Source organism: Amblyomma maculatum, chromosome 6, assembly GCF_055883805.1.
Source record: "Amblyomma maculatum isolate TAMU_Amacu chromosome 6, ASM5588380v1, whole genome shotgun sequence".
In the NCBI taxonomy this organism is placed as follows: domain Eukaryota; kingdom Metazoa; phylum Arthropoda; class Arachnida; order Ixodida; family Ixodidae; genus Amblyomma; species Amblyomma maculatum.
This window is the reverse complement of record NC_139349.1, coordinates 163,434,618-163,460,429: the sequence shown is the minus strand read 5'-3', so window position 1 is coordinate 163,460,429 and position 25,812 is coordinate 163,434,618.

Genomic DNA, 25,812 nt, shown 5'->3' with positions numbered 1-25,812 from the left:
TTTGGCCCCTTGGACACAGAAAATTTGACTTCATCAGAAAGTGACCAAAATTGATGCCTAAACGAATTCGAGTATGGCCAATTCAGTGAGGATCTCTAAATCGGGATTGCTCACTACCAAAACTTGGCTCCTTGGACACCCAAAAATTGACTTCGTCAGAATGTGACCAAAATATATGTCTAAACTAATTCGAGTATGGCCAATTCAGTGGGGATCTCTAAATCGGGATTTCTCACTATCAAAACTTGGCTATTTGGACACCCAAAAGTTGACCTCGTAAGAATGTGACCGAAATTGATGTCTAAACTAATTCGAGTATCGCCAATTCAGTGGGGATCTCTAAGTCAGGACTGCTCACTCCAAAAATTTGGCACCTTGGACATCCAAAATTTCACCTCGTCAGAATATGACCAAAATTGACGTCTAAACTAATTCGAGTATGGCCTGTTCAGTGGGGATCTCTAAGTCGTGATTGCTCACTTCCAAACCTTGGCCCCTTGGACACCCAAAATTTGACCTCGTCGGAATGTGACCAAAATTGATGTCTAAACTTATACGAGCATGGCCAATTCTGTGGGGATCTCTAAATCGGGATTGCCCACTACCAAAACTTGGCCCCTTGGACACCAAAAATTTGACCTCATCAGAATGTGACCAAAATTGATCTCTAAACTAATTCGAGTATGGCCAATTCAGTGCAGATCTCTAAGCCGGGATTGGTCACTACCAAAACTTGGCTTCTTGGACACCCAAAAGTTGACGTCGTCAGAATGTGACCAAAATTGATCTCTAAACTAATTCGAGTATGGCCAATTCAGTGGGGATCTCTAAGTCGGGATTGCTCACTACCAAAACTTGGCTCCTTGGACACCCAAATGTTGACCTCGTCAGAATGTGACCAAAATTGATGTCTAAACTAATTCGAGTATGGCCAATTCAGTGGGGATCTTAAAGTCAGGACTGCTCACTCCAAAAATTTGGCACCTTGGACATCCAAAATTTCACCTCATCAGAATGTGACCAAAATTGATGTCTAAACTTTTACGAGCATGGCCAATTCTGTGGGAATCTCTAAATCGGGATTGCCCACTACCAAAACTTGGCCCCTTGGACACCAAAAATTTGACCTCATCAGAATGTGACCAAAATTGATGTCTAAACTAATGCGAGTATGGCCAATTCAGTGGGGATCTCTAAATCGGGATTGCTCATTATCAAAACTTGGCCCCTTGGACACCAAAAATTTGACCTCGTCAGAATGTGACCAAAATATATGTCTAAACTAATTCGAGTATGGCCAATTCAGTGGGGATCTCTAAATCGGGATTTCTCACTATCAAAACTTGGCTATTTGGACACCCAAAAGTTGACCTCGTAAGAATGTGACCGAAATTGATGTCTAAACTAATTCGAGTATCGCCAATTCAGTGGGGATCTCTAAGTCAGGACTGCTCACTCCAAAAATTTGGCACCTTGGACATCCAAAATTTCACCTCGTCAGAATATGACCAAAATTGATGTCTAAACTAATTCGAGTATGGCCTGTTCAGTGGGGATCTCTAAGTCGTGATTGCTCACTTCCAAACCTTGGCCCCTTGGACACCCAAAATTTGACCAAGTCGGAATGTGACCAAAATTGATGTCTAAACTTATACGAGCATGGCCAATTCTGTGGGGATCTCTAAATCGGGATTGCCCACTACCAAAACTTGGCCCCTTGGACACCAAAAATTTGACCTCATCAGAATGTGACCAAAATTGATCTCTAAACTAATTCGAGTATGGCCAATTCAGTGCGGATCTCTAAGCCGGGATTGGTCACTACCAAAACTTGGCTTCTTGGACACCCAAAAGTTGACGTCGTCAGAATGTGACCAAAATTGATCTCTAAACTAATTCGAGTATGGCCAATTCAGTGGGGATCTCTAAGTCGGGATTGCTCACTACCAAAACTTGGCTCCTTGGACACCCAAAAGTTGACCTCGTCAGAATGTGACCAAAATTGATGTCTAAACTAATTCGAGTATGGCCAATTCAGTGGGGATCTTAAAGTCAGGACTGCTCACTCCAAAAATTTGGCACCTTGGACATCCAAAATTTCACCTCATCAGAATGTGACCAAAATTGATGTCTAAACTTTTACGAGCATGGCCAATTCTGTGGGAATCTCTAAATCGGGATTGCCCACTACCAAAACTTGGCCCCTTGGACACCAAAAATTTGACCTCATCAGAATGTGACCAAAATTGATGTCTAAACTAATGCGAGTATGGCCAATTCAGTGGGGATCTCTAAATCGGGATTGCTCATTATCAAAACTTGGCCCCTTGGACACCAAAAATTTGACCTCATCAGAATGTGACCAAAATTGATCTCTAAACTAATTCGAGTATGGCCAATTCAGTGGGGATCTCTAAGTCGGGATTGCTCACTACCAAAACTTGGCTCCTTGGACACCCAAAAGTTGACCTCGTCAGAATGTGACCAAAATTGATGTCTAAACTAATTCGAGTATGGCCAATTCAGTGGGGATCTCAAAGTCAGGACTGCTTACTCCAAAAATTTGGCACCTTGGACATCCAAAATTTCACCTCGTCAGAATGTGACCAAAATTGATGTCTAAACTTATACGAGCATGGCCAATTCTGTGGGGATCTCTAAATCAAGATTGCCCACTACCAAAACTTGGCCCCTTGGACACCAAAAATTTGACCTCATCAGATTGTGACCAAAATTGATCTCTAAACTAATTCGAGTATGGCCAATTCAGTGGGGATCTCTAAGTCGGGATTGCTCACTACCAAAACTTGGCTCCTTGGACACCCAAAAGTTGACCTCGTCAGAATGTGACCAAAATTGATGTCTAAACTAATTCGAGTATGGCCTGTTCAGTGCGGATCTCTAAGTCTTGATTGCTCACTACCAAAACTTGGCGCCTTGGACACACAAAATTTGACCTCGTCAGAATGTGACCAAAATTGATTTCTAAACTTATTCGCGTATGGCCAATTCTGTGGGGATCTCTAAATCGGGATTGCCCACTACCAAACCTTGGCCCCTTGGACACCCAAAATTTAACCTTGTCAGAATGTGACCAAAATTGATGTCTAAACTAATTCGAGTATGGCCTATTAAGTGGGATCTCTAACGATTGCTCACTACCAAAACTTGGCACCATGGACACCGAAAATTTGACCTCGTCAGATTGTGACCAAAATTGGAGTCTAAACTAATTCGATTATGGCCAATTCTGTGGGGATCTCTAAGTCGGGAATGCTCACTACCAAAACTTGGCCCCTTGTACACCCAAAATTTGACCTTGTCAGAAGGTAACCAAAATGGATGTCTAAACTAATTCGAGATGGCCAATTCAGTGAGGATCGCTAAGTCGGGATTGCTCACTCCCAAAATTTGGCCCCTTGGACAACCAAAATTTGACCTTGTCAGAATGTTACCAAAATTGATGTCTAAACTAATTCATATATGGCCTATTCAGTGGGGATCTCTAAGTCATGACTGCTCACTCCAAAAATTTGGCCCCTTGGACAGAGAAAAATTGACTTCTTCAGAAAGTGACCAAAACTGGAGTCTAAACTAATTCGAGTATTGCCAATTCAGTGGGGATCTCTTAGTCGCAAGTGCTCACTCTCAAAATTTGGCCCCTTGGACATCCAAAATTTGCCTCATCAGAAAGCGACCAAAATTGATGTCTAAACTAGTTCGATTATGGCCAATTCAGTGGTGATCTCTAAATCGGGATTGCTCACTACCAAAACATGGCCCCTTGGAAAATCAAAGTTTGACCTCATCATAATGTGACCAAAATTGATGTCTAAACTAATTTGAGTATCGCCAATTCAGTGGGGATCTCTAAATCGGGATTGCTCACAACCAAAACTTGGCCCCTTGTACACCCAAAATTTGACCTCGTCAAAATGTGACTTAATTGGAGTCTAAACTAATTCAAGTATGGCCAATTAAGTGGCGATCTTTAAGTCGGGATTGCTCACTCCCAAAATTTAGCCCCTTGGACACCCAAAGTTTGACCTCGTCAGAATGTGACCAAAATTGATGTCTAAACTAATTCAAGTATGGCCAATTCAGTGGGGATCTCTAAATCGGGATTGCTCACTCCCAAAATTTAGCCCCTTGGACTCCCAAAATTTGCCGCGTCTTAAAGGGACCAAAATTGATTCCTAAACTAATTCGATTATGGCCAATTCTGTGGGGATCGCTAAATCGGGATTGCTCACTACCAAAACTTGGCCCCTTGTACACCCAAAATTTGACCTTGTCAGAAGCTGACCGAAATGGATGTCTAAACTAATTCGAGATGGCCAATTCAGTGGGGATCTCTAAGTCAGGACTGCTCACTCCAAAAATTTGGCCCCTTGGACATCCAAAATTTCAGCTCATCAGAATGTGACCAAAATTGATGTCAAAACTAATTCGAGTATGGCCTGTTCAGTGGGGATCTCTAAGTCGTGATTGCTCACTTCCAAACCTTGGCCCCTTGGACACCCAAAATTTGACCTCATCAGAATGTGACCAAAATTGATCTCTAAACTAATTAGAGTATGGCCAATTCAGTGGGGATCTCTAAATCGGGATTGCTCACTACCAAAACTTGGCTCCTTGGACACCCAAAAATTGACCTCGTCAGAATGTGACCAAAATATATGTCTAAACTAATTCGAGTATGGCCAATTCAGTGGGGATCTCTAAATCGGGATTTCTCACTATCAAAACTTGGCTATTTGGACACCCAAAAGTTGACCTCGTAAGAATGTGACCGAAATTGATGTCTAAACTAATTCGAGTATCGCCAATTCAGTGGGGATCTCTAAGTCAGGACTGCTCACTCCAAAAATTTGGCACCTTGGACATCCAAAATTTCACCTCGTCAGAATATGACCAAAATTGATGTCTAAACTAATTCGAGTATGGCCTGTTCAGTGGGGATCTCTAAGTCGTGATTGCTCACTTCCAAACCTTGGCCCCTTGGACACCCAAAATTTGACCTCGTCGGAATGTGACCAAAATTGATGTCTAAACTTATACGAGCATGGCAAATTCTGTGGGGATCTCTAAATCGGGATTGCCCACTACCAAAACTTGGCCCCTTGGACACCAAAAATTTGACCTCATCAGAATGTGACCAAAATTGATCTCTAAACTGATTCGAGTATGGCCAATTCAGTGCGGATCTCTAAGCCGGGATTGGTCACTACCAAAACTTGGCTTCTTGGACACCCAAAAGTTGACGTCGTCAGAATGTGACCAAAATTGATCTCTAAACTAATTCGAGTATGGCCAATTCAGTGGGGATCTCTAAGTCGGGATTGCTCACTACCAAAACTTGGCTCCTTGGACACCCAAAAGTTGACCTCGTCAGAATGTGACCAAAATTGATGTCTAAACTAATTCGAGTATGGCCAATTCAGTGGGGATCTTAAAGTCAGGACTGCTCACTCCAAAAATTTGGCACCTTGGACATCCAAAATTTCACCTCATCAGAATGTGACCAAAATTGATGTCTAAACTTTTACGAGCATGGCCAATTCTGTGGGAATCTCTAAATCGGGATTGCCCACTACCAAAACTTGGCCCTTTGGACACCAAAAATTTGACCTCATCAGAATGTGACCAAAATTGATGTCTAAACTAATGCGAGTATGGCCAATTCAGTGGGGATCTCTAAATCGGGATTGCTCATTATCAAAACTTGGCCCCTTGGACACCAAAAATTTGACCTCATCAGAATGTGACCAAAATTGATCTCTAAACTAATTCGAGTATGGCCAATTCAGTGGGGATCTCTAAGTCGGGATTGCTCACTACCAAAACTTGGCTCCTTGGACACCCAAAAGTTGACCTCGTCAGAATGTGACCAAAATTGATGTCTAAACTAATTCGAGTATGGCCAATTCAGTGATGATCTCAAAGTCAGGACTGCTTACTCCAAAAATTTGGCACCTTGGACATCCAAAATTTCACCTCGTCAGAATGTGACCAAAATTGATGTCTAAACTTATACGAGCATGGCCAATTCTGTGGGGATCTCTAAATCAAGATTGCCCACTACCAAAACTTGGCCCCTTGGACACCAAAAATTTGACCTCATCAGAATGTGACCAAAATTGATCTCTAAACTAATTCGAGTATGGCCAATTCAGTGGGGATCTCTAAGTCGGGATTGCTCACTACCAAAACTTGGCTCCTTGGACACCCAAAAGTTGACCTCGTCAGAATGTGACCAAAATTGATGTCTAAACTGATTCGAGTATGGCCAATTCAGTGGGGATCTCAAAGTCAGGACTGCTCACTCAAAAATTTGGCACCTTGGACATCCAAAATTTCACCTCGTCAGAATGTGACCAAAATTGATGTCTAAACTAATTCGAGTATGGCCTGTTCAGTGCGGATCTCTAAGTCGTGATTGCTCACTACCAAAACTTGGCGCCTTGGACACACAAAATTTGACCTCGTCAGAATGTGACCAAAATTGATTTCTAAACTTATTCGCGTATGGCCAATTCTGTGGGGATCTCTAAATCAGGATTGCCCACTACCAAACCTTGGCCCCTTGGACACCCAAAATTTAACCTTGTCAGAATGTGACCAAAATTGATGTCTAAACTAATTCGAGTATGGCCTATTAAGTGGGATCTCTAACGATTGCTCACTACCAAAACTTGGCACCATGGACACCGAAAATTTGACCTCGTCAGATTGTGACCAAAATTGGAGTCTAAACTAATTCGATTATGGCCAATTCTGTGGGGATCTCTAAGTCGGGAATGCTCACTACCAAAACTTGGCCCCTTGTACACCCAAAATTTGACCTTGTCAGAAGGTAACCAAAATGGATGTCTAAACTAATTCGAGATGGCCAATTCAGTGAGGATCGCTAAGTCGGGATTGCTCACTCCCAAAATTTGGCCCCTTGGACAACCAAAATTTGACCTTGTCAGAATGTTACCAAAATTGATGTCTAAACTAATTCATATATGGCCTATTCAGTGGGGATCTCTAAGTCATGACTGCTCACTCCAAAAATTTGGCCCCTTGGACAGAGAAAAATTGACTTCTTCAGAAAGTGACCAAAACTGGAGTCTAAACTAATTCGAGTATTGCCAATTCAGTGGGGATCTCTTAGTCGCAATTGCTCACTCTCAAAATTTGGTCCCTTGGACATCCAAAATTTGCCTCATCAGAAAGCGACCAAAATTGATGTCTAAACTAGTTCGATTATGGCCAATTCAGTGGTGATCTCTAAATCGGGATTGCTCACTACCAAAACATGGCCCCTTGGAAAATCAAAGTTTGACCTCATCATAATGTGACCAAAATTGATGTCTAAACTAATTTGAGTATCGCCAATTCAGTGGGGATCTCTAAATCGGGATTGCTCACAACCAAAACTTGGCCCCTTGTACACCCAAAATTTGACCTCGTCAAAATGTGACTTAATTGGAGTCTAAACTAATTCGAGTATGGCCAATTAAGTGGCGATCTCTAAGTCGGGATTGCTCACTCCCAAAATTTAGCCCCTTGGACACCCAAAGTTTGACCTCGTCAGAATGTGACCAAAATTGATGTCTAAACTAATTCAAGTATGGCCAATTCAGTGGGGATCTCTAAATCGGGATTGCTCACTCCCAAAATTTAGCCCCTTGGACTCCCAAAATTTGCCGCGTCAGAAAGGGACCAAAATTGATTCCTAAACTAATTCGATTATGGCCAATTCTGTGGGGATCGCTAAATCGGGATTGCTCACTACCAAAACTTGGCCCCTTGTACACCCAAAATTTGACCTTGTCAGAAGCTGACCGAAATGGATGTCTAAACTAATTCGAGATGGCCAATTCAGTGGGGATCTCTAAGTCAGGATTGCTCACTCCCAAAATTTGGCCCCTTGGACAACCAAAATTTGACCTTGTCAGAATGTTACCAAAATTGATGTCTAAACTAATTCATATATGGCCTATTCAGTGGGGATCTCTAAGTCAGGACTGCTCACTCCAAAAATTTGGCCCCTTGGACATCCAAAATTTCAGCTCATCAGAATGTGACCAAAATTGATGTCAAAACTAATTCGAGTATGGCCTGTTCAGTGGGGATCTCTAAGTCGTGATTGCTCACTTCCAAACCTTGGCCCCTTGGACACCCAAAATTTGACCTCATCAGAATGTGACCAAAATTGATCTCTAAACTAATTAGAGTATGGCCAAGTCATTGGGGATCTCTAAGTCAGGATTGCTCAGTACCAAAACTTGGCTACTTCCAGTATTTCGCTACCTAATGTAAACTCCTGTTCCTTCCCGAGGCTGTTGAACATTACCTTAGTCTTCTGCATATTGATTTTCAAGCCTACCTTTCTACTTTTCCTGTCTAGGTCATCAATCATTATTTGCAGTTCATCTCCCGAGTTGCTTAGCAAGGCAATGTCATCAGCAAATCGCAGATTACTGAGGTATTCTCCATCTACCCTTATCCCTAACTGCTCCCATTCCAAGTCTCTGAATGCTTCCTCTAAACAAGCTGTGAATAGTACTGGGGAGATTGTGTCTCCTTGCCTAACACCTTTCTTTATGGGAATTTTGTTACTTTCTTTATGCAGAACTATGGTAGGCGAATATAACTACTTAGGACAGGTAGTAACCGCAGATCCGGACCATGAAAAGGAAATAACAAGAAGAATAAGATTGGGATGGAGCGCATTTGGCAAGCACTCGCAGATTATGACTAGCAGCTTACCGGTATCGCTCAAGAGGAAAGTATACAACAGTTGCATCTTGCCTGTACTCACCTATGGGGCTGAAACGTGGAGGCTAACCAAGAGAGTTCTACTTAAGTTGAGGACAACCCAGAGGGCTATGGAACGAAAAATGGTAGGGGTAACATTAAGAGATAGAAAGCGTGCAGAGTGGGTCAGAGAAATAACGCAAGTTAACGACATTCTAGTGGAAATTAAGAAGAAGAAATGGACATGGGCAGGACATGTAGTGCGAAGAGAGGATAACCGATGGTCGCTGAGGGTAACAAACTGGATTCCAAGGGAAGGAAAGCGTAGCAGGGGGCGGCAGAAAGTTAGGTGGGCGGATGAGATTAAGAAGTTCGCAGGGGTCAAGTGGATGCAGCTAGCACAGAACCGGGTTAAGTGGAGAGATATGGGAGAGGCCTTCGCCCTGCAGTGGGTATAATCAGGCTGATGATGATGATGATGATGATGATGATGATGATGAAAACTTGGCTCCTTGGACACCCAAAAGTTGACCTCGTAAGAATGTGACCGAAATTGATGTCTAACTAATTCGAGTATGGCCAATTCAGTGGGGATCTCAAAGTCAGGACTGCTCACTCCAAAAATTTGGCACCTTGGACATCCAAAATTTCACCTCGTCAGAATGTGACCAAAATTGATGTCTAAACTTATACGAACATGGCCAATTCTGTGGGGATCTCTAAATCGGGATTGCCCACTACCAAATCTTGGCCCCTTGGACACCAAAAATTTGACCTCATCAGAATGTGACCAAAATTGATCTCTAAACTAATTCGAGTATGGCCAATTCAGTGGGGATCTCTAAGTCGGGATTGCTCACTCCTAAAATTTCCCACCTTGGACATCCAAAATTTCACCTCATCAGAATGTGACCAAAATTGATGTCTAAACTTATACGAGCATGGCCAATTCTGTGGGGATCTCAAAATCGGGATTGCCCACTACCAAAACTTGGCCCCTTGGACACCAAAAATTTGACCTCATCAGAATGTGACCAAAATTGATGTCTAAACTAATGCGAGTATGGCCAATTCAGTGGGGATCTCTAAATCGGGATTGCTCATTATCAAAACTTGGCCCCTTGGACACCAAAAATTTGACCTCATCAGAATGTGACCAAAATTGATCTCTAAACTAATTCGAGTAAGGCCAATTCGTGGCGATCTCTAAGTCGGGATTGCTCACTACCAAAACTTGGCTCCTTGGACACCCAAAAGTTGACCTCGTCAGAATGTGACCAAAATTGATGTCTAAACTAATTCGAGTATGGCCAATTCAGTGGGGATCTCAAAGTCAGGACTGCTTACTCCAAAAATTTGGCACCTTGGACATCAGAAATCTCACCTCGTCAGAATGTGACCAAAATTGATGTCTAAACTTATACGAGCATGGCCAATTCTGTGGGGATCTCTAAATCAATATTGCCCACTACCAAAACTTGGCCCCTTGGACACCAAAAATTTGACCTCATCAGAATGTGACCAAAATTGATCTCTAAACTAATTCGAGTACGGCCAATTCAGTGGGGATCTCTAAGTCGGGATTGCTCACTACCAAAACTTGGCTCCTTGGACACCCAAAAGTTGACCTCGTCAGAATGTGACCAAAATTGATGTCTAAACTGATTCGAGTATGGCCAATTCAGTGGGGATCTCAAAGTCAGGACTGCTCACTCCAAAAATTTGGCACCTTGGACATCCAAAATTTCACCTCGTCAGAATGTGACCAAAATTGATGTCTAAACTAATTCGAGTATGGCCTGTTCAGTGCGGATCTCTAAGTCGTGATTGCTCACTACCAAAACTTGGCGCCTTGGACACACAAAATTTGACCTCGTCAGAATGTGACCAAAATTGATTTCTAAACTTATACGAGCATGGCCAATTCTGTGGGGATCTCTAAATCGGGATTGCCCACTACCAAAACTTGGCCCCTTGGACACCAAAAATTTGACCTCATCAGAATGTGACCAAAATTGATCTCTAAACTAATTCGAGTATGGCCAATTCAGTGCGGATCTCTAAGCCGGGATTGGTCACCACCAAAACTTGGCTTCTTGGACACCCAAAAGTTGACGTCGTCAGAATGTGACCAAAATTGATGTCTAAACTTATTCGAGTATGGCCAATTCAGTGGGGATCTCTAAGTCAGGACTGCTCACTCCAAAAATTTGGCACCTTGGACATCCAAAATTTCACCTCGTCAGAATGTGACCAAAATTGATGTCTAAATTAATTCGAGTATGGCCTGTTCAGTGGGGATCTCTAAGTCATCATTGCTCACTTCCAAACCTTGGCGCCTTGGACACCCAAAATTTGACCTCGTAAGAATGTGACCAAAATTGAAGTCTAAACTTATACGAGTATGGCCAATTCTGTGGGGATCTCTAAATCGGTATTGCCCTCTACAAAAACTTGGCCCCTTGGACACTCAACATTTGACCTCGTCAGAATGAGACCAAAATTGATGTCTAAACTAATTCGAGTATGGCCAATTCTGTGGGGATCTCTAAATCAAGATTGCCCACTACCAAAACTTGGCCCCTTGGACACCAAAAATTTGACCTCATCAGAATGTGACCAAAATTGATCTCTAAACTAATTCGAGTATGGCCAATTCAGTGGGGATCTCTAAGTCGGGATTGCTCACTACCAAAACTTGGCTCCTTGGACACCCAAAAGTTGACCTCGTCAGAATGTGACCAAAATTGATGTCTAAACTGATTCGAGTATGGCCAATTCAGTGGGGATCTCAAAGTCAGGACTGCTCACTCCAAAAATTTGGCACCTTGGACATCCAAAATTTCACCTCGTCAGAATGTGACAAAAATTGATGTCTAAACTAATTCGAGTATGGCCTGTTCAGTGCGGATCTCTAAGTCGTGATTGCTCACTACCAAAACTTGGCGCCTTGGACACACAAAATTTGACCTCATCAGAATGTGACCAAAATTGATTTCTAAACTTATTCGCGTATGGCCAATTCTATGGGGATCTCTAAATCGGGATTGCCAACTACCAAAACTTGGCCCCTTGGACACCCTAAATTTAACCTTGTCAGAATGTGACCAAAATTGATGTCTAAACTAATTCGAGTATGACCTATTCAGTGGGATCTCTAACGATTGCTCACTACCAAAACTTGGCCCCATGGACACCGAAAATTTGACCTCGTCAGATTGTGACCAAAATTGGAGTCTAAACTAATTCGATTATGGCCAATTCTGTGGGGATCTGTAAGTCGGGATTGCTCACTACCAAAACTTAGCCCCTTGTACACCCAAAATTTGACCTTGTCAGAAGGTAACCAAAATGGATGTCTAAACTAATTCGAGATGACCAATTCAGTGAAGATCGCTAAGTCGGGATTGCTCACTCCCAAAATTTGGCCCCTTGGACAACCAAAATTTGACCTTGTCAGAATGTTACCAAAATTGATGTCTAAACTAATTCATATATGGCCTATTCAGTGGGGATCTCTAAGTCATGACTGCTCACTCCAAAAATTTGGCCCCTTGGACAGAGAAAATGTGACTTCTTCAGAAAGTGACCAAAACTGGAGTCTAAACTAGTTCGATTATGGCCAATTCAGTGGTGATCTCTAAATCGGGATTGCTCACTACCAAAACATGGCCCCTTGGAAAATCAAAATTTGACCTCATCATAATGTGACCAAAATTGATGTCTAAACTAATTTGAGTATGGCCAGTTAAGTGGGGATCTCTAAGTCGGGATTGCTCACTCCCAAAATTTAGCCCCTTGGACACCCAAAATTTGACCTCGTCAGAATGTGACCAAAATTGATGTCTAAACTAATTCAAGTATGGCCAATTCAGTGGGGATCTTAAATCGGGATTGCTCACTACCAAAACTTGGCCCCTTGGACACCCAAAATTTGACCTGATCAGAATGTGACCAAAATTGATGTCTAAACTAATTCGAGTATGGCCTATTCAGTTTGATCTCTAATTATTGCTCACTACCAAATCTTGGCCCCTTGGACACCCAAAATTTGACCTCGTCAGAATGTGACCTAAATTGGAGTCTAAACTGATTCGAGTATGGCCATTAAGTGGGGATCTCTAAGTCGGGATTGCCCACTACCAAATCTTGGCCCCTTGGACACCAAAAATTTGACCTCATCAGAATGTGACCAAAATTGATCTCTAAACTAATTCGAGTATGGCCAATTCAGTGGGGATCTCTAAGTCGGGATTGCTCACTCCAAAAATTTGGCACCTTGGACATCCAAAATTTCACCTCGTCAGAATGTGACCAAAATTGATGTCTAAACTAATTCGAGTATGGCCTATTCAGTGGGATCTCTAACGATTGCTCACTACCAAAACTTGGCCCATTGGACACCGAAAATTTGACCTCGTCAGATTGTGACCAAAATTGGAGTCTAAACTAATTCGATTATGGCCAATTCTGTGGGGATCTCTAAGTCGGGATTGCTCACTACCAAAACTTGGCCCCTTGTACACCCAAAATTTGACCTTGTCAGAAGGTAACCAAAATGGATGTTTAAACTAATTCGAGATGGCCAATTCAGTGAGGATCGTTAAGTCGGGATTGCTCACTCCCAAAATTTGGCCCCTTGGATAACCAAAATTGGACCTTGTCAGAACGTTACCAAAATTGATGTCTAAACTAATTCATATATGGCCTATTCAGTGGGGATCTCTAAATCGGGATTGCTCACTACCAAAACTTGGCTCCTTGGACACCCAAAAATTGACCTCGTCAGAATGTGACCAAAATATATGTCTAAACTAATTCGAGTATGGCCAATTCAGTGGGGATCTCTAAATTGGGATTTCTCACTATCAAAACTTGGCTATTTGGACACCCAAAATTTCACCTCGTCAGAATATGACCAAAATTGATGTCTAAACTAATTCGAGTATGGCCTGTTCAGTGGGGATCTCTAAGTCGTGATTGCTCACTTCCAAACCTTGGCCCCTTGGACACCCAAAATTTGACCTCGTCGGAATGTGACCAAAATTGATGTCTAAACTTATACGAGCATGGCCAATTCTGTGGGGATCTCTAAATCGGGATTGCCCACTACCAAAATTTGGCCCCTTGGACACCAAAAATTTGACCTCATCAGAATGTGACCAAAATTGATCTCTAAACTAATTCGAGTATGGCCAATTCAGTGCGGATCTCTAAGCCGGGATTGGTCACTACAAAAACTTGGCTTCTTGGACACCCAAAAGTTGACGTCGTCAGAATGTGACCAAAATTGATCTCTAAACTAATTCGAGTATGGCAAATTCAGTGGGGATCTCTAAGTCGGGATTGCTCACTACCAAAACTTGGCTCCTTGGACACCCAAAGTTGACCTCGTCAGAATGTGACCAAAATTGATGTCTAAACTAATTCGAGTATGGCCAATTCAGTGGGGATCTTAAAGTCAGGACGGCTCACTCCAAAAATTTGGCACCTTGGACATCCAAAATTTCACCTCATCAGAATTTGACCAAAATTGATGTCTAAACTTATACGAGCATGGCCAATTCTGTGGGGATCTCTAAATCGGGATTGCCCACTACCAAAACTTGGCCCCTTGGACACCAAAAATTGACCTCATCAGAATGTGACCAAAATTGATGTCTAAACTAATGCGAGTATGGCCAATTCAGTGGGGATCTCTAAATCGGGATTGCCCCCTACCAAAACTTGGCCCCTTGTACACCCAAAATTTGACCTTGTCAGAAGGTAACCAAAATGGATGTCTAAACTAATTCGAGATGGCCAATTCAGTGGGGATCTCTAAGTCAGGATTGCTCACTCCAAAAATTTGGCCCCTTGGACACAGAAAATTTGACTTCATCAGAAAGTGACCAAAATTGATGCCTAAACGAATTCGAGTATGGCCAATTCAGTGAGGATCTCTAAATCGGGATTGCTCACTACCAAAACTTGGCTCCTTGGACACCCAAAAATTGACTTCGTCAGAATGTGACCAAAATATATGTCTAAACTAATTCGAGTATGGCCAATTCAGTGGGGATCTCTAAATCGGGATTTCTCACTATCAAAACTTGGCTATTTGGACACCCAAAAGTTGACCTCGTAAGAATGTGACCGAAATTGATGTCTAAACTAATTCGAGTATCGCCAATTCAGTGGGGATCTCTAAGTCAGGACTGCTCACTCCAAAAATTTGGCACCTTGGACATCCAAAATTTCACCTCGTCAGAATATGACCAAAATTGACGTCTAAACTAATTCGAGTATGGCCTGTTCAGTGGGGATCTCTAAGTCGTGATTGCTCACTTCCAAACCTTGGCCCCTTGGACACCCAAAATTTGACCTCGTCGGAATGTGACCAAAATTGATGTCTAAACTTATACGAGCATGGCCAATTCTGTGGGGATCTCTAAATCGGGATTGCCCACTACCAAAACTTGGCCCCTTGGACACCAAAAATTTGACCTCATCAGAATGTGACCAAAATTGATCTCTAAACTAATTCGAGTATGGCCAATTCAGTGCAGATCTCTAAGCCGGGATTGGTCACTACCAAAACTTGGCTTCTTGGACACCCAAAAGTTGACGTCGTCAGAATGTGACCAAAATTGATCTCTAAACTAATTCGAGTATGGCCAATTCAGTGGGGATCTCTAAGTCGGGATTGCTCACTACCAAAACTTGGCTCCTTGGACACCCAAATGTTGACCTCGTCAGAATGTGACCAAAATTGATGTCTAAACTAATTCGAGTATGGCCAATTCAGTGGGGATCTTAAAGTCAGGACTGCTCACTCCAAAAATTTGGCACCTTGGACATCCAAAATTTCACCTCATCAGAATGTGACCAAAATTGATGTCTAAACTTTTACGAGCATGGCCAATTCTGTGGGAATCTCTAAATCGGGATTGCCCACTACCAAACTTGGCCCCTTGGACACCAAAAATTTGACCTCATCAGAATGTGACCAAAATTGATGTCTAAACTAATGCGAGTATGGCCAATTCAGTGGGGATCTCTAAATCGGGATTGCTCATTATCAAAACTTGGCCCCTTGGACACCAAAAATTTGACCTCGTCAGAATGTGACCAAAATATATGTCTAAACTAATTCGAGTATGGCCAATTCAGTGGGGATCTCTAAATCGGGATTTCTCACTATCAAAACTTGGCTATTTGGACACCCAAAAGTTGACCTCGTAAGAATGTGACCGAAATTGATGTCTAAACTAATTCGAGTATCGCCAATTCAGTGGGGATCTCTAAGTCAGGACTGCTCACTCCAAAAATTTGGCACCTTGGACATCCAAAATTTCACCTCGTCAGAATATGACCAAAATTGATGTCTAAACTAATTCGAGTATGGCCTGTTCAGTGGGGATCTCTAAGTCGTGATTGCTCACTTCCAAACCTTGGCCCCTTGGACACCCAAAATTTGACCAAGTCGGAATGTGACCAAAATTGATGTCTAAACTTATACGAGCATGGCCAATTCTGTGGGGATCTCTAAATCGGGATTGCCCACTACCAAAACTTGGCCCCTTGGACACCAAAAATTTGACCTCATCAGAATGTGACCAAAATTGATCTCTAAACTAATTCGAGTATGGCCAATTCAGTGCGGATCTCTAAGCCGGGATTGGTCACTACCAAAACTTGGCTTCTTGGACACCCAAAAGTTGACGTCGTCAGAATGTGACCAAAATTGATCTCTAAACTAATTCGAGTATGGCCAATTCAGTGGGGATCTCTAAGTCGGGATTGCTCACTACCAAAACTTGGCTCCTTGGACACCCAAAAGTTGACCTCGTCAGAATGTGACCAAAATTGATGTCTAAACTAATTCGAGTATGGCCAATTCAGTGGGGATCTTAAAGTCAGGACTGCTCACTCCAAAAATTTGGCACCTTGGACATCCAAAATTTCACCTCATCAGAATGTGACCAAAATTGATGTCTAAACTTTTACGAGCATGGCCAATTCTGTGGGAATCTCTAAATCGGGATTGCCCACTACCAAAACTTGGCCCCTTGGACACCAAAAATTTGACCTCATCAGAATGTGACCAAAATTGATGTCTAAACTAATGCGAGTATGGCCAATTCAGTGGGGATCTCTAAATCGGGATTGCTCATTATCAAAACTTGGCCCCTTGGACACCAAAAATTTGACCTCATCAGAATGTGACCAAAATTGATCTCTAAACTAATTCGAGTATGGCCAATTCAGTGGGGATCTCTAAGTCGGGATTGCTCACTACCAAAACTTGGCTCCTTGGACACCCAAAAGTTGACCTCGTCAGAATGTGACCAAAATTGATGTCTAAACTAATTCGAGTATGGCCAATTCAGTGGGGATCTCAAAGTCAGGACTGCTTACTCCAAAAATTTGCCACCTTGGACATCCAAAATTTCACCTCGTCAGAATGTGACCAAAATTGATGTCTAAACTTATACGAGCATGGCCAATTCTGTGGGGATCTCTAAATCAAGATTGCCCACTACCAAAACTTGGCCCCTTGGACACCAAAAATTTGACCTCATCAGATTGTGACCAAAATTGATCTCTAAACTAATTCGAGTATGGCCAATTCAGTGGGGATCTCTAAGTCGGGATTGCTCACTACCAAAACTTGGCTCCTTGGACACCCAAAAGTTGACCTCGTCAGAATGTGACCAAAATTGATGTCTAAACTAATTCGAGTATGGCCTGTTCAGTGCGGATCTCTAAGTCTTGATTGCTCACTACCAAAACTTGGCGCCTTGGACATACAAAATTTGACCTCGTCAGAATGTGACCAAAATTGATTTCTAAACTTATTCGCGTATGGCCAATTCTGTGGGGATCTCTAAATCGGGATTGCCCACTACCAAACCTTGGCCCCTTGGACACCCAAAATTTAACCTTGTCAGAATGTGACCAAAATTGATGTCTAAACTAATTCGAGTATGGCCTATTAAGTGGGATCTCTAACGATTGCTCACTACCAAAACTTGGCACCATGGACACCGAAAATTTGACCTCGTCAGATTGTGACCAAAATTGGAGTCTAAACTAATTCGATTATGGCCAATTCTGTGGGGATCTCTAAGTCGGGAATGCTCACTACCAAAACTTGGCCCCTTGTACACCCAAAATTTGACCTTGTCAGAAGGTAACCAAAATGGATGTCTAAACTAATTCGAGATGGCCAATTCAGTGAGGATCGCTAAGTCGGGATTGCTCACTCCCAAAATTTGGCCCCTTGGACAACCAAAATTTGACCTTGTCAGAATGTTACCAAAATTGATGTCTAAACTAATTCATATATGGCCTATTCAGTGGGGATCTCTAAGTCATGACTGCTCACTCCAAAAATTTGGCCCCTTGGACAGAGAAAAATTGACTTCTTCAGAAAGTGACCAAAACTGGAGTCTAAACTAATTCGAGTATTGCCAATTCAGTGGGGATCTCTTAGTCGCAAGTGCTCACTCTCAAAATTTGGCCCCTTGGACATCCAAAATTTGCCTCATCAGAAAGCGACCAAAATTGATGTCTAAACTAGTTCGATTATGGCCAATTCAGTGGTGATCTCTAAATCGGGATTGCTCACTACCAAAACATGGCCCCTTGGAAAATCAAAGTTTGACCTCATCATAATGTGACCAAAATTGATGTCTAAACTAATTTGAGTATCGCCAATTCAGTGGGGATCTCTAAATCGGGATTGCTCACAACCAAAACTTGGCCCCTTGTACACCCAAAATTTGACCTCGTCAAAATGTGACTTAATTGGAGTCTAAACTAATTCAAGTATGGCCAATTAAGTGGCGATCTCTAAGTCGGGATTGCTCACTCCCAAAATTTAGCCCCTTGGACACCCAAAGTTTGACCTCGTCAGAATGTGACCAAAATTGATGTCTAAACTAATTCAAGTATGGCCAATTCAGTGGGGATCTCTAAATCGGGATTGCTCACTCCCAAAATTTAGCCCCTTGGACTCCCAAAATTTGCCGCGTCTTAAAGGGACCAAAATTGATTCCTAAACTAATTCGATTATGGCCAATTCTGTGGGGATCGCTAAATCGGGATTGCTCACTACCAAAACTTGGCCCCTTGTACACCCAAAATTTGACCTTGTCAGAAGCTGACCGAAATGGATGTCTAAACTAATTCGAGATGGCCAATTCAGTGGGGATCTCTAAGTCAGGACTGCTCACTCCAAAAATTTGGCCCCTTGGACATCCAAAATTTCAGCTCATCAGAATGTGACCAAAATTGATGTCAAAACTAATTCGAGTATGGCCTGTTCAGTGGGGATCTCTAAGTCGTGATTGCTCACTTCCAAACCTTGGCCCCTTGGACACCCAAAATTTGACCTCATCAGAATGTGACCAAAATTGATCTCTAAACTAATTAGAGTATGGCCAATTCAGTGGGGATCTCTAAATCGGGATTGCTCACTACCAAAACTTGGCTCCTTGGACACCCAAAAATTGACCTCGTCAGAATGTGACCAAAATATATGTCTAAACTAATTCGAGTATGGCCAATTCAGTGGGGATCTCTAAATCGGGATTTCTCACTATCAAAACTTGGCTATTTGGACACCCAAAAGTTGACCTCGTAAGAATGTGACCGAAATTGATGTCTAAACTAATTCGAGTATCGCCAATTCAGTGGGGATCTCTAAGTCAGGACTGCTCACTCCAAAAATTTGGCACCTTGGACATCCAAAATTTCACCTCGTCAGAATATGACCAAAATTGATGTCTAAACTAATTCGAGTATGGCCTGTTCAGTGGGGATCTCTAAGTCGTGATTGCTCACTTCCAAACCTTGGCCCCTTGGACACCCAAAATTTGACCTCGTCGGAATGTGACCAAAATTGATGTCTAAACTTATACGAGCATGGCAAATTCTGTGGGGATCTCTAAATCGGGATTGCCCACTACCAAAACTTGGCCCCTTGGACACCAAAAATTTGACCTCATCAGAATGTGACCAAAATTGATCTCTAAACTGATTCGAGTATGGCCAATTCAGTGCGGATCTCTAAGCCGGGATTGGTCACTACCAAAACTTGGCTTCTTGGACACCCAAAAGTTGACGTCGTCAGAATGTGACCAAAATTGATCTCTAAACTAATTCGAGTATGGCCAATTCAGTGGGGATCTCTAAGTCGGGATTGCTCACTACCAAAACTTGGCTCCTTGGACACCCAAAAGTTGACCTCGTCAGAATGTGACCAAAATTGATGTCTAAACTAATTCGAGTATGGCCAATTCAGTGGGGATCTTAAAGTCAGGACTGCTCACTCCAAAAATTTGGCACCTTGGACATCCAAAATTTCACCTCATCAGAATGTGACCAAAATTGATGTCTAAACTTTTACGAGCATGGCCAATTCTGTGGGAATCTCTAAATCGGGATTGCCCACTACCAAAACTTGGCCCTTTGGACACCAAAAATTTGACCTCATCAGAATGTGACCAAAATTGATGTCTAAACTAATGCGAGTATGGCCAATTCAGTGGGGATCTCTAAATCGGGATTGCTCATTATCAAAACTTGGCCCCTTGGACACCAAAAATTTGACCTCATCAGAATGTGACCAAAATTGATCTCTAAACTAATTCGAGTATGGCCAATTCAGTGGGGATCTCTAAGTCGGGATTGCTCACTACCAAAACTTGGCTCCTTGGACACCCAAAAGTTGACCTCGTCAGAATGTGACCAAAATTGATGTCTAAACTAATTCGAGTATGGCCAATTCAGTGATGATCTCAAAGTCAGGACTGCTTACTCCAAAAATTTGGCACCTTGGACATCCAAAATTTCACCTCGTCAGAATGTGACCAAAATTGATGTCTAAACTTATACGAGCATGGCCAATTCTGTGGGGATCTCTAAATCAAGATTGCCCACTACCAAAACTTGGCCCCTTGGACACCAAAAATTTGACCTCATCAGAATGTGACCAAAATTGATCTCTAAACTAATTCGAGTATGGCCAATTCAGTGGGGATCTCTAAGTCGGGATTGCTCACTACCAAAACTTGGCTCCTTGGACACCCAAAAGTTGACCTCGTCAGAATGTGACCAAAATTGATGTCTAAACTGATTCGAGTATGGCCAATTCAGTGGGGATCTCAAAGTCAGGACTGCTCACTCAAAAATTTGGCACCTTGGACATCCAAAATTTCACCTCGTCAGAATGTGACCAAAATTGATGTCTAAACTAATTCGAGTATGGCCTGTTCAGTGCGGATCTCTAAGTCGTGATTGCTCACTACCAAAACTTGGCGCCTTGGACACACAAAATTTGACCTCGTCAGAATGTGACCAAAATTGATTTCTAAACTTATTCGCGTATGGCCAATTCTGTGGGGATCTCTAAATCAGGATTGCCCACTACCAAACCTTGGCCCCTTGGACACCCAAAATTTAACCTTGTCAGAATGTGACCAAAATTGATGTCTAAACTAATTCGAGTATGGCCTATTAAGTGGGATCTCTAACGATTGCTCACTACCAAAACTTGGCACCATGGACACCGAAAATTTGACCTCGTCAGATTGTGACCAAAATTGGAGTCTAAACTAATTCGATTATGGCCAATTCTGTGGGGATCTCTAAGTCGGGAATGCTCACTACCAAAACTTGGCCCCTTGTACACCCAAAATTTGACCTTGTCAGAAGGTAACCAAAATGGATGTCTAAACTAATTCGAGATGGCCAATTCAGTGAGGATCGCTAAGTCGGGATTGCTCACTCCCAAAATTTGGCCCCTTGGACAACCAAAATTTGACCTTGTCAGAATGTTACCAAAATTGATGTCTAAACTAATTCATATATGGCCTATTCAGTGGGGATCTCTAAGTCATGACTGCTCACTCCAAAAATTTGGCCCCTTGGACAGAGAAAAATTGACTTCTTCAGAAAGTGACCAAAACTGGAGTCTAAACTAATTCGAGTATTGCCAATTCAGTGGGGATCTCTTAGTCGCAATTGCTCACTCTCAAAATTTGGTCCCTTGGACATCCAAAATTTGCCTCATCAGAAAGCGACCAAAATTGATGTCTAAACTAGTTCGATTATGGCCAATTCAGTGGTGATCTCTAAATCGGGATTGCTCACTACCAAAACATGGCCCCTTGGAAAATCAAAGTTTGACCTCATCATAATGTGACCAAAATTGATGTCTAAACTAATTTGAGTATCGCCAATTCAGTGGGGATCTCTAAATCGGGATTGCTCACAACCAAAACTTGGCCCCTTGTACACCCAAAATTTGACCTCGTCAAAATGTGACTTAATTGGAGTCTAAACTAATTCGAGTATGGCCAATTAAGTGGCGATCTCTAAGTCGGGATTGCTCACTCCCAAAATTTAGCCCCTTGGACACCCAAAGTTTGACCTCGTCAGAATGTGACCAAAATTGATGTCTAAACTAATTCAAGTATGGCCAATTCAGTGGGGATCTCTAAATCGGGATTGCTCACTCCCAAAATTTAGCCCCTTGGACTCCCAAAATTTGCCGCGTCAGAAAGGGACCAAAATTGATTCCTAAACTAATTCGATTATGGCCAATTCTGTGGGGATCGCTAAATCGGGATTGCTCACTACCAAAACTTGGCCCCTTGTACACCCAAAATTTGACCTTGTCAGAAGCTGACCGAAATGGATGTCTAAACTAATTCGAGATGGCCAATTCAGTGGGGATCTCTAAGTCAGGATTGCTCACTCCCAAAATTTGGCCCCTTGGACAACCAAAATTTGACCTTGTCAGAATGTTACCAAAATTGATGTCTAAACTAATTCATATATGGCCTATTCAGTGGGGATCTCTAAGTCAGGACTGCTCACTCCAAAAATTTGGCCCCTTGGACATCCAAAATTTCAGCTCATCAGAATGTGACCAAAATTGATGTCAAAACTAATTCGAGTATGGCCTGTTCAGTGGGGATCTCTAAGTCGTGATTGCTCACTTCCAAACCTTGGCCCCTTGGACACCCAAAATTTGACCTCATCAGAATGTGACCAAAATTGATCTCTAAACTAATTAGAGTATGGCCAAGTCATTGGGGATCTCTAAGTCAGGATTGCTCAGTACCAAAACTTGGCTACTTCCAGTATTTCGCTACCTAATGTAAACTCCTGTTCCTTCCCGAGGCTGTTGAACATTACCTTAGTCTTCTGCATATTGATTTTCAAGCCTACCTTTCTACTTTTCCTGTCTAGGTCATCAATCATTATTTGCAGTTCATCTCCCGAGTTGCTTAGCAAGGCAATGTCATCAGCAAATCGCAGATTACTGAGGTATTCTCCATCTACCCTTATCCCTAACTGCTCCCATTCCAAGTCTCTGAATGCTTCCTCTAAACAAGCTGTGAATAGTACTGGGGAGATTGTGTCTCCTTGCCTAACACCTTTCTTTATGGGAATTTTGTTACTTTCTTTATGCAGAACTATGGTAGGCGAATATAACTACTTAGGACAGGTAGTAACCGCAGATCCGGACCATGAAAAGGAAATAACAAGAAGAATAAGATTGGGATGGAGCGCATTTGGCAAGCACTCGCAGATTATGACTAGCAGCTTACCGGTATCGCTCAAGAGGAAAGTATACAACAGTTGCATCTTGCCTGTACTCACCTATGGGGCTGAAACGTGGAGGCTAACCAAGAGAGTTCTACTTAAGTTGAGGACAACCCAGAGGGCTATGGAACGAAAAATGGTAGGGGTAACATTAAGAGATAGAAAGCGTGCAGAGTGGGTCAGAGAAATAACGCAAGTTAACGACATTCTAGTGGAAATTAAGAAGAAGAAATGGACATGGGCAGGACATGTAGTGCGAAGAGAGGATAACCGATGGTCGCTGAGGGTAACAAACTGGATTCCAAGGGAAGGAAAGCGTAGCAGGGGGCGGCAGAAAGTTAGGTGGGCGGATGAGATTAAGAAGTTCGCAGGGGTCAAGTGGATGCAGCTAGCACAGAACCGGGTTAAGTGGAGAGATATGGGAGAGGCCTTCGCCCTGCAGTGGGTATAATCAGGCTGATGATGATGATGATGATGATGATGATGATGATGAAAACTTGGCTCCTTGGACACCCAAAAGTTGACCTCGTAAGAATGTGACCGAAATTGATGTCTAACTAATTCGAGTATGGCCAATTCAGTGGGGATCTCAAAGTCAGGACTGCTCACTCCAAAAATTTGGCACCTTGGACATCCAAAATTTCACCTCGTCAGAATGTGACCAAAATTGATGTCTAAACTTATACGAACATGGCCAATTCTGTGGGGATCTCTAAATCGGGATTGCCCACTACCAAATCTTGGCCCCTTGGACACCAAAAATTTGACCTCATCAGAATGTGACCAAAATTGATCTCTAAACTAATTCGAGTATGGCCAATTCAGTGGGGATCTCTAAGTCGGGATTGCTCACTCCTAAAATTTCCCACCTTGGACATCCAAAATTTCACCTCATCAGAATGTGACCAAAATTGATGTCTAAACTTATACGAGCATGGCCAATTCTGTGGGGATCTCAAAATCGGGATTGCCCACTACCAAAACTTGGCCCCTTGGACACCAAAAATTTGACCTCATCAGAATGTGACCAAAATTGATGTCTAAACTAATGCGAGTATGGCCAATTCAGTGGGGATCTCTAAATCGGGATTGCTCATTATCAAAACTTGGCCCCTTGGACACCAAAAATTTGACCTCATCAGAATGTGACCAAAATTGATCTCTAAACTAATTCGAGTAAGGCCAATTCGTGGCGATCTCTAAGTCGGGATTGCTCACTACCAAAACTTGGCTCCTTGGACACCCAAAAGTTGACCTCGTCAGAATGTGACCAAAATTGATGTCTAAACTAATTCGAGTATGGCCAATTCAGTGGGGATCTCAAAGTCAGGACTGCTTACTCCAAAAATTTGGCACCTTGGACATCAGAAATCTCACCTCGTCAGAATGTGACCAAAATTGATGTCTAAACTTATACGAGCATGGCCAATTCTGTGGGGATCTCTAAATCAATATTGCCCACTACCAAAACTTGGCCCCTTGGACACCAAAAATTTGACCTCATCAGAATGTGACCAAAATTGATCTCTAAACTAATTCGAGTATGGCCAATTCAGTGGGGATCTCTAAGTCGGGATTGCTCACTACCAAAACTTGGCTCCTTGGACACCCAAAAGTTGACCTCGTCAGAATGTGACCAAAATTGATGTCTAAACTGATTCGAGTATGGCCAATTCAGTGGGGATCTCAAAGTCAGGACTGCTCACTCCAAAAATTTGGCACCTTGGACATCCAAAATTTCACCTCGTCAGAATGTGACCAAAATTGATGTCTAAACTAATTCGAGTATGGCCTGTTCAGTGCGGATCTCTAAGTCGTGATTGCTCACTACCAAAACTTGGCGCCTTGGACACACAAAATTTGACCTCGTCAGAATGTGACCAAAATTGATTTCTAAACTTATTCGCGTATGGCCAATTCTGTGGGGATCTCTAAATCGGGATTGCCCACTACCAAAACTTGGCCCCTTGGACACCCAAAATTTAACCTTGTCAGAATGTGACCAAAATTGATGTCTAAACTAATTCGAGTACGGCCTATTCAGTGGGATCTCTAACGATTGCTCACTACCAAAACTTGGCCCCATGGACACCGAAAATTTGACCTCGTCAGATTGTGACCAAAATTGGAGTCTAAACTAATTCGATTATGGCCAATTCTGTGGGGATCTCTAAGTCGGGAATGCTCACTACCAAAACTTGGCCCCTTGTACACCCAAAATTTGACCTTGTCAGAAGGTAACCAAAATGGATGTCTAAACTAATTCGAGATGGCCAATTCAGTGAGGACCGCTAAGTCGGGATTGCTCACTCCCAAAATTTGGCCCCTCGGACAACCAAAATTTGACCTTGTCAGAATGTTACCAAAATTGATGTCTAAACTAATTCATATATGGCCTATTCAGTGGGGATCTCTAAGTCATGACTGCTCACTCCAAAAATTTGGCCCCTTGGACAGAGAAAA